The sequence below is a fragment of the Macrotis lagotis genome, chromosome 2 (genome assembly GCF_037893015.1).
Source record: "Macrotis lagotis isolate mMagLag1 chromosome 2, bilby.v1.9.chrom.fasta, whole genome shotgun sequence".
Classification (NCBI taxonomy): Eukaryota; Metazoa; Chordata; class Mammalia; order Peramelemorphia; family Peramelidae; genus Macrotis; species Macrotis lagotis.
The window spans coordinates 299,966,682-299,985,551 of record NC_133659.1 but is presented as its reverse complement, the minus strand read 5'-3'; the positions used below and the strand labels follow the sequence as shown (position 1 = coordinate 299,985,551).

At 32.5% G+C, this 18,870-nt stretch overlaps 1 long non-coding RNA gene across 3 annotated transcripts in view; it reads right to left on the bottom strand.

Annotated features, from left to right (window-relative positions):
• Positions 1-174: 174 nt before the first annotated feature.
• Positions 175-18,870, bottom strand: part of LOC141511753 (uncharacterized) — a 79,478-nt gene continuing 60,782 nt past the window's right edge. For 2 of the 3 annotated variants that reach the window (XR_012475386.1, XR_012475387.1), the window contains 2 exons: positions 1,376-1,531; positions 175-418 (listed from right to left, as the gene is read on the bottom strand). This is a non-coding gene — a long non-coding RNA (uncharacterized LOC141511753). Of the gene's footprint in view, positions 419-1,375; positions 1,532-11,593; positions 11,692-14,651; positions 14,701-18,870 lie in introns of those variants that run through there. The other variant, XR_012475385.1, reaches the window with a different exon arrangement.

Genomic DNA, 18,870 nt, shown 5'->3' with positions numbered 1-18,870 from the left:
TGATGGGTATTGCCTGTTTCATTTTGGTCTTTGAATCCCAAAAGTTGAATGCAGTACCTGGTTAAGAGAAGTGACTTCATAAATATTTATTGAATAAGTAAATGAACTTTGAGAACCTTCAGCATTTCTATAGTTGAAATGGAATATTTATTTTTTCCATCAGATTTTGGCATCTTACCCTCAAAGATATATAAAGTTAGAGAGCTAAGAATACATATAATTGACTTTTTTGAAAGCTGTGGGACAATTTAGCTTTCCTCATGTAGAAAAGTAGTGAAGTAATGCACAGATTTGATCACTTAATCCAGGTCTCTCACACTCTTGTTCTGTAATATCATCTCTTTGGAATTTTTTCTCTCCCTCCTTGGTACCACACTGAGCTCCTGGACCATTCAATAGCCCACCTGCTGATGGGTCCCTGCCACAAGAAATTCAGTCATCATTAGTTTCCTTCTCACCTTGGGAAGCAATTCAAGGTGTTGATTTTAATCTATAAAGACAGTTTTGGCTCCAATTTCAGAGATAAAATCATTCTTCATTATGGATTTCACAGCTACAAAAGTCAGCTCCTATAATCCTGTGAATATTTTCCCTATTTGAATTTTAAGTAAAGAAAATCTATTATTATTTTAAGGAACACTTCACTGGAAGTCTCTTCTTTTAGGATCCAAAAGACTATTAATAATTTGATGATCAATATCTTAAAGAAAATTTTACTTTTAATTGTAATACACAGTCACAAAGTCATGCTCATGTACAGTAAATGCGTCCTGGACCTGGAGTTAGAAATACTTGAAACCAAAATCATCTTCAAAAACTTAATAGCTGTGTAAACATAAGCAAATCCAAAAATTTCCTGATCCCTTGGCAATTCTCAAACCAATCAGTCAATCAATCAGATTATCAGGAATTATCGATTAAGCTCCTATTATATGCCAGGCACTCTAATAGATGTTGGAGACACAGAGATAATTTACAAATGAGAGCTGTTGCTTTCTAGAAGTTTGTTTTAGCAGAATTAAATAATAATTGAAAATAATTATAGCCCAGACATGGGTCTGATCCCCTGTGTAACCAGATTTTCTCTTCCTGGATTGGCCATGGCTCATTCATCACACTGTTATTAATCAACTTCTCAGGATACTATTGTGGGTTGGTTGACTATTGTTTGCTGTATCTTAGTTCATTAGCTTCAATCAGTGTATTTCTCATTAAAAATAACCTCTCCAGTAGAATTAATATAACATAACCAGAACATTTACTGAAAATAGAAAGCAAAGTATTTATAAAGCATTAATAGCTTTAATCCCTGAAATGTCAGAGTAGAGAAAGGGAATGCACAGAAAGTTGAAGTCATTAAATTTATGTGACTTACCTAAGGTCACACAGCTAGGTAATGATGTTTGTTCTTCATTCTCTAAGAAGAACAGGACAACTGGGAGGTGATGCCATGACAAGCTGGTCTCACATTCTCCTCCAGAGTCATCAGGGTTCAGGGTTCAGATAGGAATTAGAATGACTGGAGATAGCCCTGAAAGCAAGACAATTGGGGCTAAATCACTAGCCCAAGATCATACAGCTAGTAAGTCTCAATTGTTTGGGGTCAGATTTGAATTCAACTCCTCCTGATTTCAAGGCCAGTCCCCTATCCGCTATGCCATCTAGCTGCCCATGGCTATCAAAACACAGATGTACAGAATACATATTGCCATGTAACTCACAGACCTCAAACTATTGACTTCCCCATCTCCTTTTTTTTTTCTCAAGAATGGTCTATAAATATTTCTTCATGACTTCAGATTTTATGTTATAAAAATCCTTCCATTACCAAGCTGAGCTGATCCATGCTCTGTTTGACAAACACTTGGATGGGTGTGACATCACAGATAGACTAATAAATATTCTGGTATGTTCCTTGGATTTTCTAATTCCAGTTATTCCTGTCCTCTGATAGATTCATTTATTTATAATAACTATAGTATCTATCACTTTCAGCATTAGATTTAGATCATGCCTATCACTAAAGTACACTTATGCTCTGTTAGGAAAAGTCAACAACTTTTATCATATAGTTGGCAAAGTTTCACTACAATTCTGATCCATTACACAATTCTTTACTTCCATCTCTCAGAAATAATAGGTGGTGATGCAAAGAAATAACAAATTTATTTTATTTTCTACTATTTTCATTGGTACATAATAATAAAGAACAGAATAGAGTTTCTTAACTACTTCTCTTTAGAAACTAGTCATAATGGACAGCAAAGTATATTCTGTCTATTCTTTCTTTGTATTCTCAATATTCAAATCCCCCCTGCCAAGGAATAATGAATGTCAGGAGAGAGAGAGAGAGAGAGAGAGAGAGAGAGAGAGAGAGAGAATGAAAGAGAGCCAGAGACAGAGAGACAAAGTTTTCCATTTCTATTTTTTCCTTCTTTTTTCTGTTTTTGCAAGGCAATGGGGTTATGTGACTTGCCCAAGGTCACACAGCTAGGTCATTATTAAGTGTCTGAGGCTGGATTTGAACTCATGTACTCCTGACTCCAAATTTGGTGCTCTATCCACTGTGACATCTAGCTGCCCCGCCATTTCTTTTTGACATTCTTCTTAATATCTTTCCTGATTCCCTTTTAAACTATATTTGTTTGTCTCTGTCTTTTTTCTGTCTCTCTGTCTCTGCCTCTGTCTCTATTTCTACTATCTCTGTCTCTCTTGTCTTTCTCTGTCTCTCTTTCTCTGTGTTCATTTGTCTGACTGTCTCTCTCTCTCTTTCTCTCTTTCACACACATACAAACACACACAACCCCCACACACACTTTTTTCTTCTATAATTCTTGAATGATCAGTTGTGTCCTTTCTGCAAATGACCATATCATAGCTTTTGATGAAAAATTAAATTTTCACTTTATTCCATTATCATTGTGTAATTTCATGGTCTTTATTTCCCCAATTATTAACCTACAAGCTCTCCATTTTTTCTTACATAAATCACTGAAGGAGATTGCATTTCCCTCTTGTTCCAATATTCTACTTTCTTTCCAATAGAAATGAGCAGCTACTTTCTTAGAACAAAGCTGTGAGTTACATATTTCAATATCTTTACCTTAGAACTTTGAGAAAGACTGACCTATGTCACAGGTGATTCAACTGTCAAGCCCAATAATTTATCAACAGCTTTTCTCAGAAATAATTTATTCCTGAAACAAATGAATTATAAAGGGATACACTTCTAGAAGATAATACAACAAATATTACAATTATAAAGTATTTTTAGAAGGATTAAGATTGAGATACTCAGAATTAGGTGTACAAGGAAAAATATTGAATTAAGAATCATAGAAACACAAGAACATGAAATAAATTCAATTAATCCTAGATGCCATCGAGTTCAATTTTCTCATTTTGTAACTAAGAATTCTAGGCCTTGAAAGGTTAAAGAACTTTATCATAGTTATCAAGCTCTGAATCTGAGTATTCTTATTGCCTGGGTAATGTTAGATTATTCATTTACCTTTTAAATTTTGTTTAACCCTCCATTTCCTCCCTTCTAAAATGAGGGAGGTTTACTAGATGATTTCTAGGGTTCCCTCCAAGTCTAAATCTCTAAAACTGAAAATACCATCAATATATCCTATATTCCTAAATTACTCGTAAGTTAGAGGAATTTTACCTGTGCAAATTTCCAGCACTAATTAAATCATAGATCCTTGACATGTGAATCTAAGTAGACAAGTAGTATTTTTCTTTATAACAAGATCATTTATTTGACTAAAAGAAATTGAAGCTCATCAGTTAAAATAGCTGTTTGATTGTCTTGATTAAGATCACTTATGTTTCCACTCCACTAACTTCCCTATCTTTCTGTTATCATTGCCCAAAATTTTAGTGAAGTAATCCCTTTTGCTGTTCAAAGGAAGTTAAAATAGGAGTCTTACAATAAATATAATGAGAAGCAAGATTGTAGACAAGGGTGATTCTGAAGTATGTGAAGGTATTTAATATCAACAACACCAATGTGTATGTGTGCATGTGTATGTGTATGAAGTGATACTACATGATATATTAGATATAGAAATTAATATCCAATGTTATGGTAGACAAGAGCATGATGACAAGGAAGAAAAAGCTGCCTTTAGATTTTTAAAATGGATTGCTTTTGAATTTTATTTTATTGTAGTTTAATTAATCTTCCCTACATCATTGCAACACAGATTATTTTTATCTATTTTAACCATGCTTTATCTATTTATTATTTATCCATCTGTTTTTTAGGTTTTTGTAAGGCAAATGGGGTTAAGTGGCTTGCCCAAGGCCATACAGCTAGGTAATTATTAAATGTCTGAGACCGGATTTGAACCCAGGTACTCCTGACTCCAGAAGCAGTGCTTTATCCACTGCGCCACCTAGCCGCCCCCATCCATCTTTCAAATAAGGAATCTAGGGCTTAGATGCAAGAAAACCTGCCTAGTGGCACACAACTCAGAAGTGTTTGAGGAAAAATTTGAATTGAAATTTTTCTGAATCTAAAGTCAGATTTAGATTCACTATGTCAACTATCTGAATATACAAGATGAAATTTAATTGGGATACAAGAAAATGGGAGTCTTTTTGATTGAGACATCTATATATTGTCCAGGATAAACTGCCAAACCTGGAGTCAGGAAGACCTAAATTCAAGTCCAGTCTTAAATACTTACTAGTTGAGTGATCATGAGCAAATATAAACTACTATGTGCCTCGGTTTCTTTAACTCTAAAACAGAGAAAATAGCATCTAACTTAATTTCCTAAAGAGGGGAGAAATGAGATAATATTACAAAGCACTTCACAAAATTTACAATGCTATATAAAGGCTTGATATTTGTATTTATTTTCAAATGATAGCAAAAGTATGAGATGTAAAAGTTTTAGGTCTTGAGATTTTAGTGTATTTCTTACTTGATATTTTAGACATGTCATTTATCTTTTTGCTTTTGTGGTTATTTAGTCCACACTTTCCTTCCTGAGAGAATTAAACTAGGGGACTTCTAAGGTTCTCTCCAAGTATAAATGAGTGTGATGTAGTAGTCAAAAGGTTAATGAAAATTTTGGAGAGATAGCTTCCAGCCATAAAGAGGTGATTGTTCCTCTGTACCATTGTGTGTTCAGACAAATCTAAGGTGAAAGACTTCATTCTGAGGGAACATAGATTAAGAAGGACATAAATAAAACATAGGATAAATTGGAATGGCAAACGTGAAGTCATGATTCAATAGTGAGATTTATAGTGTAGTGAAGAAAAAAATTGGGAATAAGAGATAGGAAACAACATTTGATTACAAGTAAATGTTTGAAAGAACCCTTAAATAGAAGAATTAGACTTGTTTCTTTTGTTCTGGAAGTAAAGATAATGAAGAATGTTTAGAAGTTCAAAAGTGACAAATAGTTTTGATGGCCAAAAAAAAGAAAAAATAAGTACACTTACCTATAGGAGAAGTTGTTTAAGGAGGCAGGAAATTCTTTTTCATTAAGGGTCTTCAGGAAGATGGTAGATGACTGCTTCAGAATATTTTCTTAGAGATTTGTTTTGGTCTGGCTAAAACTAAGTAGTAGCTGTGTTTTCTTCAAATTCTAAAAATCATTAATTGCATAACCCAAATTTAACCCCAATCTTAGGTCCAAAGTCAATGTAGTGAGCTGATTGAAGTTAAATATGCTGATACAAGGTTTACATTCTAAGTAGGCAGGAGATTGGATTTAATTAGACCTTATTCAAATGTTTAACCCTAATTAAAAGTAGTGTACAAAAATATTAGGTTTAAGAAACCAAAAGAATGCCTTTGGTATAATACCTCCTTTTCATCATAGGATCCCATGCAACCAATGTAAAATGTTAAGTCGTGATTTTACTTTCTTAAAAGATCAGATGCTCCATTACAGAGGAATCTTTTAAGGGACAATCAAAGTCAACCTAAACATGAAGCATCATTCCATCCTCCAGGGATTATAAGTATACTTCAGTCGGCTGCTAATTGAGGCAAAATGGGACACAAGAGCTTCTAATAGTCTAAATCTCTGGTGTTGTCTTACTGAACCCTACAATATCTCAGGGACTTGAGAGAAGATCAATGTAGTTTTAGAAGATTTTTATCTGGCTGAGAAAAACTCCAAGAAGTAAAACAGGATTTATGCCAATCCTAGGAGTAATGAAGTCATTTCAGTTTCCAGTACCATACTATCTTTATGCCTCCAAATTCTGTTGACTAATATTTCTTACGGGGGAAAGCTAAAAGAATTGATTTCCTTGTACCTCTCAGTGAACCAGAATCCATAAGCAGTTCTTAGCATTTAACTATCTACTCCCAAAGGATTCTGTGTATGAACTCTGGTTCTGATTTTAATCCCCGAAGAAAGAATAGTGATTCTGAGATCTTGAGCTCTAATGATTTTTTTTTTTGTTTTGACATCAAATTTTTTGAAAGTACCCACCTATTCTTTTCCACCTTGTAAACAAAGTTTTAAAAAGAAAGTGGGGAGAGGGAAACCCTAACAAGAAAAATACATCAAGGCCTCAAGGCATCAGTAAAGAACATTTTATTATATTTAATATTCATTTATGCTAATTTGAAAGTCCAATTGCCACCAAAAAATATAATTTAGCTTTTAAAACCAGCTCTATTATGACTCTATACAACACTGAGTATAAAATGCTAAATGTTAAATATGATTACAATGGACCCAGTTTCAATGCTATAAGGGAAAACTGGGCTCACAAGATAGATGTTGCTGATCTCTACAGGAAGTTTAATTCTGAACATCATGATTAGATCAAGCATGATTATGCCTTCTGAACAAAGCAAACTAAAGAAAACCAATTAATGACTTATCCCTGAAGATTTATTCTTTAAAAAAAACCAATTTATTTAAAGCAATAGGATTAAGTGACTTGCCCTAGGTCCCACAGTTAGGCTACTGTGCTACCTAATTGTCTGAAGGTTTTTTCATAAGGATGATATAGCAGAAAAAAAGTTTGGTTTGGATTCAGAAGACTACCTCTGTGAAATATTACCTCTATGTGACCTTTGCTAAATCAAATATTGAGCCTCAGTTTCTTCAACAGCAACATGGAAAAATCAATAGATCTATCAAGTATTTACTAAAGGCATCATTTTGAGTGGTGGTAATATAAAAGACAAAAGTATAACAATCCTTGTTCCCAAGAAACATATGATATTATGGTAGATTGAAAATATATAGATGTATATATTGTGTGTGTATGTGTGTGTGTATGTGTGCACATGTGCATGTGTAGTGTGTATATCTAGTTTTTTTAAATACAAGGTAATAGTTGAAATGGGGAGGAAATGGGAAATGAAGAAAGGATTCATATAAGCAGTAATGCTTGAGTTAAAGTTAATACTATCAATGTGTTCAAAATTTATAATCTTAAAATTGTCTACCTCAGGCTGTTTCTATGATGATCAGCCAATAATTCAATCAACAAAGATTTGTTATGCTCTTACTATATGCATATCATATCCAATAACAGGATATATAAATTGATTATTAAGTTTTAATCACTGTGTCTTGAACAACCCATTTCTCTACTCAAAGAATTTTCACTGGTTGTCACCCAAAACTAGAACAATTTGCCTTCTCATTTCTACCTGTGGACTTTCTTCAGTCTCAACTAAAGAAAATCTCTAATTCTTCAAGAAGATTTTTAAATGAATTTTAAGGATAGCACATTCCTTCTTTTGATATATATATATATATATATATATATGTATATATGTTCCTATGTATTGTTCATGCATATGCACAAAAGTATAGATGCACATATGTAATATAGAACATGCATATATAAATAGCTAGAACTCATATAAATATATATATGTATATATATATATATATACATATATATATATATATTTAATCCTTTTCCATGCTTGTACCGTTTCTTAATCCAATGGTATTAGTTAAGACATCTTTTCTCTATTTTTGCCTGTTGAAAATACTATTATAGCAATATGTACTTCTCATACACTCATCATTCTAAATAATTTCTTATAGTTACTTATGTATATATCTTGTTTCATAAAATAGGTTATGCATTCCACATTGGCAAAGACCACATCTTATTCATAATTCTATACCCCTTAGCACACTGCATAGACCATTACACATAGCAAGCAATCAATAAATAGGCATTTCACTGACTAATTAAAAAATCTTAGAATTTATAATTTCATTAGAAATTTTAATAAAAATATTTTATTATAAATGAATATTTTACAAATGTATGGTAATAAGAAAATAAATTGTATGAAGCAATGCTATTTACCAAGCATGTTTGAAAAATCGACTTAGCAGACCATTAGTTTATTTAATAATTCAAAACTTTGACTATACTCCACAAATGTCACATATCTTATGGCAAGGTGTGAGTAGAAAGCCATGGCTCAGTGTTCTGATTGTGAAATAAGATAAATGAAATATTTCTCCTTAAAAATGTTGGAGAGATTTTTTTTTAATTTAAAATAACCTTTACATTTATTTAGTGGAAATAACACAACTCATATTCAGAAAACCTGGAATCAATTTAGGGTTCTCACTTATTAGTTGTGTGTTAGTTATTTCCAATGCATGAAAAGACATCCCTCACCGTTGTGTCTTTATGCAGACTGCCTCATGATTAGATGGCCGCCCTCCTCACCTTAAATTCCTAAAATCTCAAATTTCATTCACAGCTCTTCTCATAAAATTCTTACTATATTAATTCTTTTTTTAAAACACAATGCACTGGTTCTCTCTTCATTGAAATTTATATCCCTTTACATTTATTTAATCCTACTCTACCTATTGTTGGTGATAAGAACCAACTGATATTTAGACTACTAAACTAAGGTCAATCAATATATAGTCAACAGACTTAGAATTATATACACTTTCAAAATGCTTCCGACTATAATGGTGTAAATTTAATAGAGAGAGAGAGAGAGAGAGAGAGAGAGAGAGAGAGAGAGAGAGAGAGAGAGAGAGAGAACAAGGAAGAAAGAATAGCAAATCTGTGATTTTGATTTTCTATTTCAAAACAATGGACTCTAACAGGCAAAGAGTAAGCTAATAGAATAAGAATAAAAGTTTTTCATAGAAAATAGAAACTAAATGATTGTGTGTGATGCTAAAAATAAATGCTAAGAGGCTGATGGGGTGGGGGGGATAATCATCTCCAACCTAGGGCACTCTGCTTTCTATCTGTATTCCAGGGGAGAAAAGCTTTCATTTTTAAAAGACTAATTGTCAAATCATGACCCCCAGGGTTACTATTTAAGTAATAGAGATTAATTAAGGAAATCTGCTGTAAAACACATTTTTTTTCTTTCCCAAGACTAAGAATAGTTTGTTTTTTATGACTTGCCTCAACACAGTGGTAAATATATGTCAAAAAAGTTGGGCAAAATATCAAATATCTTGCATTAAATGTGACTCATTAGGTTGTTATTTTTCATTCCTTTTCTTTAATATTTGCAAAGCAGATAATTCCTCAAAAGAACAGAAACAGCAACACAATTTGATCCTGCATTAATGTTTCAGAATTGAAAGCAGTTAGTGAAAGCAACGGCCCATTGCAACTTGACTTTAAATAACATGAAAGAACACCTGGAAAAAGTCCAACTAATTTCCTGAAGAGATGAGGGAGTGAGGAAATCTTCAATATTTTACAATATAATTTGAGAATCTAATTTCTCCCTGTGGAAAAGCTGCCCACTTCCAGTCCCTTTTTCCAACCTGTAGGGACTGAATTTCATTGCACCTGGAGAAATACTAGTTTCTAACATGTACATTTTTCATCTTCATTAGACTCCCCCCCAAAAAAGTAAATATAGACTCGGATCAGGATCTAAGTGAGTCTAATATGTGAAAATGAAATTTAGTTCTCAAGTACCTCAATGATTTATTTTGATATTCATTTTAATATGTAGACAATTTCGTATTATAATTGAGGACTTTAATCATATGCCATTTCAGATCATTTATTTTTTGTGTGTTTTTTTATGAAGTCACAGAATTTTAAGGTAAAACTAGTTCTGAGACTATAGTAAATCTAACTAATGTCTATTAAGATCATTTGTCCAAAATATGAGAATTGCCCGGCTCCCAAGAAGAAAAAGAATTTTGCTCATGATTCTTTTTTGCAAAACTAGGTTACCTTATTTCCTCCACTTTTAACAGACTTTCTCCCTCCACCCCATCCCTCACACCACTACAATGCAAAAAGTGATGTGGGAGTTTATCTTTGTTTTGTTTTTGGTTTTCTTGACCCTTGTGAGTGGGGGTTACAGTCTCACTTCAATAGTTTACAAGGTAACTCTAACAGTAAATGCAATCTACTCAGATTGTCTTGTTCCAAGTTAGACATATGAATGTATCACTTCAGTAGCCTGACACTCTATCTTTATGAATTTACATTGGCTTCAACTATGCCAGAAATTTACTCTCGTCACAATGGCCTTTTAAATTACTTAGTTTACTTCAAAACTCAACTCAAGGTACATATTCTAAATCAAGTCTCTTCTGGATACACTGAATTCTAATATCCCCCTCCTCTTATCCAATGGAAAATTGCATTATTATTTTGTGGGTATATTTCATTTTATATGTTCATATTTTATACTGCCCTCAGATGTGCTTATTGTTCCCCAGAGGAATCTAAGCTCTTGACATCAAGAGAGATTGATTTTTTTTCTTTATTGTCCATACACACTACCTAGTATCCAGGAGGTGCATAATAGATGTTTCCTGATTGACAGATTAATTTAAAACAATCCCCTTTCCATCTCACTTTTGAAGACCAGATTATCCATTGATCTTTTTGCTTAACTTTTTTTGGTTCATAGGTATTAACATGCATAAAACTACCTTACTTTTTTTTTTAAGTTGTTGTTTTGACAGGTGACAGATACTTTGAGTATTTGGATTAAGATGCTAGACGTGAAATGAAGTATCTTTAATTACTATCTAATCACTTCCAAATTGTTCTGTCTGGATAAATGTAAGCTGACTTCTTTGTTTCTTCTTATTAGGATGTCTAAAATGTTAACTCTCCTTGGGTATACACATGAGTTGTATATGTATTTTAGTGTAAAGGGATATATGTTAAATGCATATGACTTCATATAATAGCATGAAATTATATTTGCACATATTTGCTACTTAATGGACATGTGTACATATATAAATACATGATGTATATATGTGTGCATAGAATGAAACATAGATAGAAAGATAGATAGATAGATAGAAAAGGAATAGATAGAAAGGAATAGATAGATAAGTTTGATGAATGGATGGATGATAGATTATAGATGACAGATAGATGATACATAGATAGATAGATAGATAGATAGATAAACTAGTAGATAGTTAGATTCTTCAAGATCCTATTTAAATATACTCTCATTCTTAAAGAAAATAGATGTAGACATAGAATGATTCTCAGAGGTCAAATAATTTAAACTCCTAAAGTCCAGAGAGCTTTTTTGACTTGTACAAAGTCATGCAGATTGTATATATATATGTAGGAACTGATATTTTAAATTACTTACCAAGTACTAATGACTTCCTTCTCCTATGTGCATAATGTTCTTTTCACTAGTTTAGCTATAGAATGATCTAAGATGGTCTTGAACACAGCCACAGACATTTCTACCTATTTTCAGATATAATTTGGGGAAATTATTTAGTTTTTTATTATGCATCATCATACTTCTGAGCTATAGCTTAATATCTTTAAATTGTTTCAGACATTTATAGTCATTTCATCTCCAAATTTTAATCATGAACACTCAATTTGGGTCCTAATGAAAATAGTCTCCATCTGTACAATGACATGGTTCTTGACAGAAAACAAATGATTCTCATTCGGTAGAGCTGGTCTCCAAGCAAACAAAAATAGAGTGTTGGTATATATTCATGGAAAATCATATTATAATGTACCATAGTTTAGTGATAATGCTAGATACTTATATACCTTCTTTCATCAAAAGATTTCAGACACACAACAAAGTTAATTACATTAAACTCCAAAGCATCCCTGTTATATATAAAGGTCAGATATTTTTATTCTTATTTCATACATCATTTCTGCCACCTACTAAAAAATGTACGATAATGATATGTAGTATTTTTTCTTTAAAAACTGACATGTAGATGAGAAATTGTCTCTAAATCAGGATTTCACAAATTCTTTGATAGATGTAACACAAGAATAAATAGATAGTTCTTGTGTACAACTTTCCATCTTCTACTTTCAACCTTTGAAAATACTGTTTCTCATGCCTTAAATGATTTCCTCTTCTATAACTTAAAATTCTAGGTTCATCTCAAGGTTCATCTCAAATCTTACCTTTATTTCCCCTTTTGTTATTCTCAGCCTCCTTTCAAAATAAAGGGGAATTGCTTTTAAAAATTAAATTAATTATTTTCAGGGAAAACAAAAGTAATGTAAACAAGTGCTAGAAAAATGTTTATGAATGTAGTTTGCTGAATATTAAAGAACTATGTCAAACAATATATTTATTATGGGCATATATGGCTATTTACTAAGAGTATTATTTTAATAATGATGAAAGGATATCAGTCTTAGAATGTCAGCCTCAGAGGAATTTAAAATTGCCCAAGTCCCAAAAGGAGATGGGGATGTTTGTGGTGGACATGAAAAAACTATTCAATTAACAATGAATAATTTTGCAGGGAAGTTGAATAAAATGCATCACATGGGGTAATCCTATAGAAGGGAAAATGGGTGCACAATCTATCTGCCATAGCAAGATCCATGAAGTTGACATTCATAATGAATGGATTTAGGGGAAGGTCTTCACCATGGCTATCATATATTCTTTGTGGGATTTAAGTGGAAAGGAAAGGCTTGAGTCAAGATGAGAATATACAGATATAATATGATTTACCATTCTGGAGTGAATAAATACCCACATGGATAAGATTTCATATTAGTTGAAATATAATGATAATAATAATAATAATAATAATAATAATAATAATAAAAATACATGCCAGGCACTGTGCTGTGTCATACAAATATTATCTCATTTGATGCCCACAACAACTATGGGATGTAGGTGCTTTTAAATGATGCCAATTTTACAGATAAGGGAACCGATGAAAGCAAAGTTTAAGTGATTTTCCCAGAGTCAACACTGCTAATGTCTGAGGCTGAATTTCAACTCAGATATTTCTGAGTTTTGTTAACATGTTTTTTTTTATGTACTAGGTCCAGTGTGTTATGTGTTATAGTAGCTACCTGCCCAAAAGATCAAAAAGAATTTTATTTAGAAAAAAAAATGAATAATCCTCTGGTTACCTTAACACTTTCTCAGTCTCAAGAAACTATTTTATAAATGATGAAATTCAAGAAGCAGGTTTATTATATTATATAATCTTTTCCTAATTTAACTTTTTGTATTTTACTTTTTAAAAGGCAAGATTTAAGGTAAACCTTTTGAAAAGCAAGAACTGACTTCAGAAACATAAGAATTCTGATTGTGTAATTCTGAGCAATATACTTAACATCTAGGTAGGACACAATGACTATACATTGCTACATATTGGTAGGGAAAATTCTTTCCTGGAAGAGATAAAATGAAAGAGCATTAAAATAATAATGATAATAAAAATAGCTAATAGCAATACTAATGAACAATCACAATAGTACCAATATTAGTAGTAATATATATTATATATATATATATACATATATGTTTAAGGATATGGAAACAAAAACACTTTATTTATATTATCTCACCTGATCTTTGCAATAATTGTTAGAGGTAAATGCTTAATTGTCTCCATTTTAGAAATCAGGAAATTGAGCCTGAGACACTTTAAGTAAATTGGCCAGGGATTAAACAGCTAGTGCCTAAGTTAAAGTTTGTACTAGACCTTCCTGGCTACAAATCACACATTCTATTTTCTGTATCAATTACGTGTGTGAAAACAAGTGTTAATATATACATAGACACACACAATTACATTTATACACACATACATGTAGTCTTTCCATAAACATTTATTAATCATCTATTATATGGCAGACATATCTAGGAAAAAATATAAAAATAAATACACAGATCCTATTCTCAAGGAGTTAATCTAATCAGGAAGACAAGACATGAAATGTAGGAAAACATGGGGTGTGCAAGAGAGTTCCAGAAAAGGCCCAGATAAGTAAAAGCTGATAGGAAATATGGGGAAAATTTGGTCTAATTTCCTTCTTTAAATAAAGGTATTGCATTCATAGACACTAGCCAAAAGATAAAGAATACTGATGAAATGTGAATATCAGACAGATTCAATCCTCAAAATAATTTGATTTCTTAATGAGATTCCTAGGGAAGGAAGGTCTGATGAAAAGTTACAGATCCCAACTCCCTAACCCTGAGGTCACATCTCTTGACTTTCACCCTAAGCCTCAATGCCTCCCATCTCTGACCCAAAATTAGAGTAGCTGATTGGGAGATGAATTGTTCTGAGTGTCTTCCTTCAACAGAGGGGGAGTCCTTGACCTTGCCCACCAGTCAACAGAACAGAGCTTACATGTATACATACATGCCTTCATATGTGAATGTGTTTTCCCACCATATTATGACCTACCTCTCTTCACCTTGACAATTCACTTGACCCCTAGGAGAAATGGTGGACCCTGGAAATAAGTGTTTCAGATGTTATTGAATTCAAAGACAGTAGATTCAGTATCAAGTTTTTTTTTTCCTTGCATGTTAAAGATCCATAACTGTTAACTAGTTTATTCACCTAATACATTACATACACAAAATCTTTGAGGTGGTCTCTCATCTCTTCGTTATTTTTTGGAAATTTTTATTTGTTTTAAAATTCAGTTCTTTTTTTATAATTTTGAGTTCCAAAGTCTTTCTCTGTCTCCTATCCCTGCACCCTCTGAAAAACTAATAATATGATATGAATTATACATGTGAAATTATGCAAAACATTTCTTTAATAGCCATACCACAAAGCAAAACCAAATTGACAATATGTTTTGCTTAAATTTTTCTTCCTCATCACTTTTCTTTCCTTAGTGACATATATTATTTTCATCATGAGTCCTTTGGAATTTTCCTGGATCATTGTCCTGATCAAAGTGGTCGAGTCTTTTTCACAGTTGATCATCATTGCAACCTTGCTATTACCATGCACAATGATCTCCCAGATTTATTCGCTTTGTATCAACTCATATGGATTTTGTGGGTTTTTTTTGTTTTCTGAAACCAATCTTCTCATCATTACTTATGGCACAATAGTACTCAATCACATTCATACATACCAATCTGTTCAGTCATTCCAAATTGATTAGCAGCCTCTCCATTACCAATTCTTTGACACCACAAAAATAGTGATATATACATATATATATATATATATATGTGTGTGTGTGTGTGTGTGTGTGTGTGTGTGTGTGTGTGTGTGCGCGTGTGTGTGTGTGTGTATATAATTGTCCTTTGATTTCTTTGTAATACATTCTATATGGTAATAATGCTTGGTTAAGGGAATACACAATTAAGTCTTTTTTGGCATAGTTCCATTTCATTCTCCAGAATGAATGGATTAATTCACTATTCCACCAACACTTCATTAATATACCAATTTTCCCTCATCCTCTCCAGGAAGATAGGGTGGATAGAATTTAAGGCATAAGGAAAATTATAAGCAGAGACAGAAAGGTATGTCCTTATAGTATAGATAATATTCATAAGACCGTGTATTTATTTCACAAGAGAAAAAAGCACCTCAAAAGAAGGAAAAAGAAAATTGAAAATTTGACAAATTGTATAAGAAATTGATTTTGAGTCTGAGGAATTGATGTTTTGCTTAAAAGTTTAAACATTAAAAGTAGTTGAGCAGAGAGATGAAATTATCAGAGCAATAGAATCAAATTGATCTATAGGCATTTAATTAGTGCCTACTAGATAAGGCTCTATTCTAGGCTATGATGGTAGAGAGGGAAAAAAAAAACACAACTAACCCTACACTTAAGGAGATTGCACACTGTTGGAAGAGAAAACAAATACATTTATTGTATATACAAAGTGAATAAAATACAATTTTGAAGAGTAGAATCAGTAAACAGCTCATATAGAAAGCTTTGCGCATTGAGAAAGAAATGACTTATATTTATTTGGGAAGTAAAACTTGGAACTGAAGAACATAGGATGCTATTAGAATAAGGGACAAAAGATTTGGTTTTTCTATAGCTAGCAATACATGTAAATCTTCAATCAAAAATAATCAACATTTTTGGATATAAATATATAAGATTTAAATATAACTAAATTTGCTTGGTAGATTCTTCATGATTAGTTAGTAAATGTCAATGAAAACTTTCCATCAGAGAAGTCCTTGTAAGCTGACAAGTCAAAAGCCTTTGGGAACATCCATGGAGTCCATTGACAAGATTCATTCAGAACGAGTAGGTTTGTTTGGGTGGTGATCTATATCTTTATAGGAGCCTTCACATCAAGGAAAATAAAATCTCTGAGTTAATGATATTTATCAATATTAAAAGAGAGAAAGGATTCTATGAAAACACCATACTTTGAGAAAGGGACGTGGAAGAATATTTCTACATTTTGAAAAATAGAGAAATTTGGAAGAGGATCAAATTAGAGAATGAGAGTACAAACTTGAGTCCTATTTTGGGTAGCTTGAACTTGAAAGCACTACGGAAGCATCCTGAGTATATTTGTAAAATGCAATTGTCAATTGTAGTCTATTAGTACCTAGAAGAGACTCTGAAGAGAGAGGTTGAAATTAGATGTATAACTTTGAGATAGCCACATGTGCTGGATATTGAATAGCACAACAATAGAATAAATGAAGAAGGAAAGTATGAAAAATAAAGAGGAAGAGCACTAACGGCAGAGCCATAGATTTTATTCTCTGTCATTCATAAACTTTCATGCAAGAAGAGATTGAGGGGCAGGTAATGCGAACCGAATAGAACTGAATGAATTGGTTTGGTACAGCTGCACTTTTGTATAACAAAATTATTATTACACTTAGCATGTCTCCTCAACTAAGTTTTTCTTCTAACTATATCCCTACAAGATTTATTCTTTACTAACATACTGAGATCCTGGAAAATCTAATTAGAAGGTACCCTTCACATCAGTGGAGACTTTCAATGAAAGGCAGACTTTACAGTTAGCAACTAAAGGTTAAAATTGTGTTTACTATTGACATACCTAACTGGAAAGATGATTTAGCACTGTCATGCTATCTGTCATCAAGGGATTATACTATTTTTTGATTATTGACATATTTGAGCTAACCATGCCATCTTTCATCAGTAGATTCCACTTAGATTACCCTTCACTGAAGAAATAACTATAAGATGACATGTACTGTAAACTACAATGACAAATATAGATTGAACCTTTTTTTCCCCTAATGCAATTTGGTATTGTACTGACTTTCTTTTTTAAAAGTTCATTCATTTATTTTCATCAATGTCTGCATGCACATTTCCAAGTTACAAAATTTCCCTCCACCCTCCCTTACCAACCCCCTCCCTTCTGTATTGGCTTTCAAAGTAAGATGGTTTAGACTGCAGTATAAGAATCAGGTATTTCCCAAGAAAATTGGATTACTTTATCCATAACAGATTTCGGGATTCCATAACCTGGGCATTCATAACATGATATGTTTGCAGTTAGAGGCAAAGGAACAATGTTTATCAATAACATTTTCTTATCTTTAAAATCATTTAACATTGAGAGGTCAGCTCTGCACCAACTGGTTTCACATCTGCTCCTGCCATAAGTTCCTTGTTAAACAATATTTTGGACCCCAGTTACTTGCCCAGTTGATGCCAGCTGTTAAAAATGGTTTCTATAACCAAATTAAATTAGAAACTCAAAGATTTTGGTTACTCAAAATCAGAGGATAACCCTTTTTATATTACAGCGTTTTAAAACAATAATAGAGAATCTTTTTCCTAATCAAAAATCCATCTTGACAATAGAAATAGTAAAATGTTACATCTCAATCTAGGTCTGTAGCTGTAACTATGAGGGTTATGTTTGAGTCTAATTTTTTTCCTCCATTTCTGTAACTTTGAATACAGGTGGCATTCCATCTTTCTTTTTGTTTGTTTCTCCTCCTTCTAAAATTTTCCCTATTCTCTCTTAAAATAATCCATCATTATCATCATAACCCTAAAAGTAATAAAATATTTGCAAATCATTTTATAAATATTGACTGATTTGTTTCTTGGATTCAGTTCTGCCCCATGAAGAATCGCTACTCAGACTCAGGAATGCAGGTTTGGAAAGAAAATAGAGATTTATTAAAGGAAGTCATAGCATATTAAGAAAGGGATAGAAAAGTTAGAGATTTAAGAGAAGACCACAAGGATTGCTGATTGAATTGGACAGACCAGCTGGAGACTGGAAGGTAAAAAGGGACAAGTCCCTTCCCCAGATCTCCTTAAATTCCCTCCAGAGTCCATGGGAGGGAGTAGTGACCTGAGAATGATCCAAGTTCCTCATTGAATATATACATACATATATATATATATATATATATATATATATATATGTATGTATGTATGTATGTATGTATATAACCTTTTAGGGAGGGATCTCTTTTGGGTGGTCTTCCAGGGACTGTGCTCCCTGGCTGCCCCATCTAAAAATCAAGTAATCCAAATAAGGTTGAAGGTCAGGTGCTCAGGTGTGGAAAGACAAGGAAGATTCCCTTTTCAAAATGCAGACAAAACATTTACAAAGTTTGTGTCCCAGTGATCTCCACACTCCCAAGCCCAGTTTTCTTTGCAACAATATTATCACAGATCTTC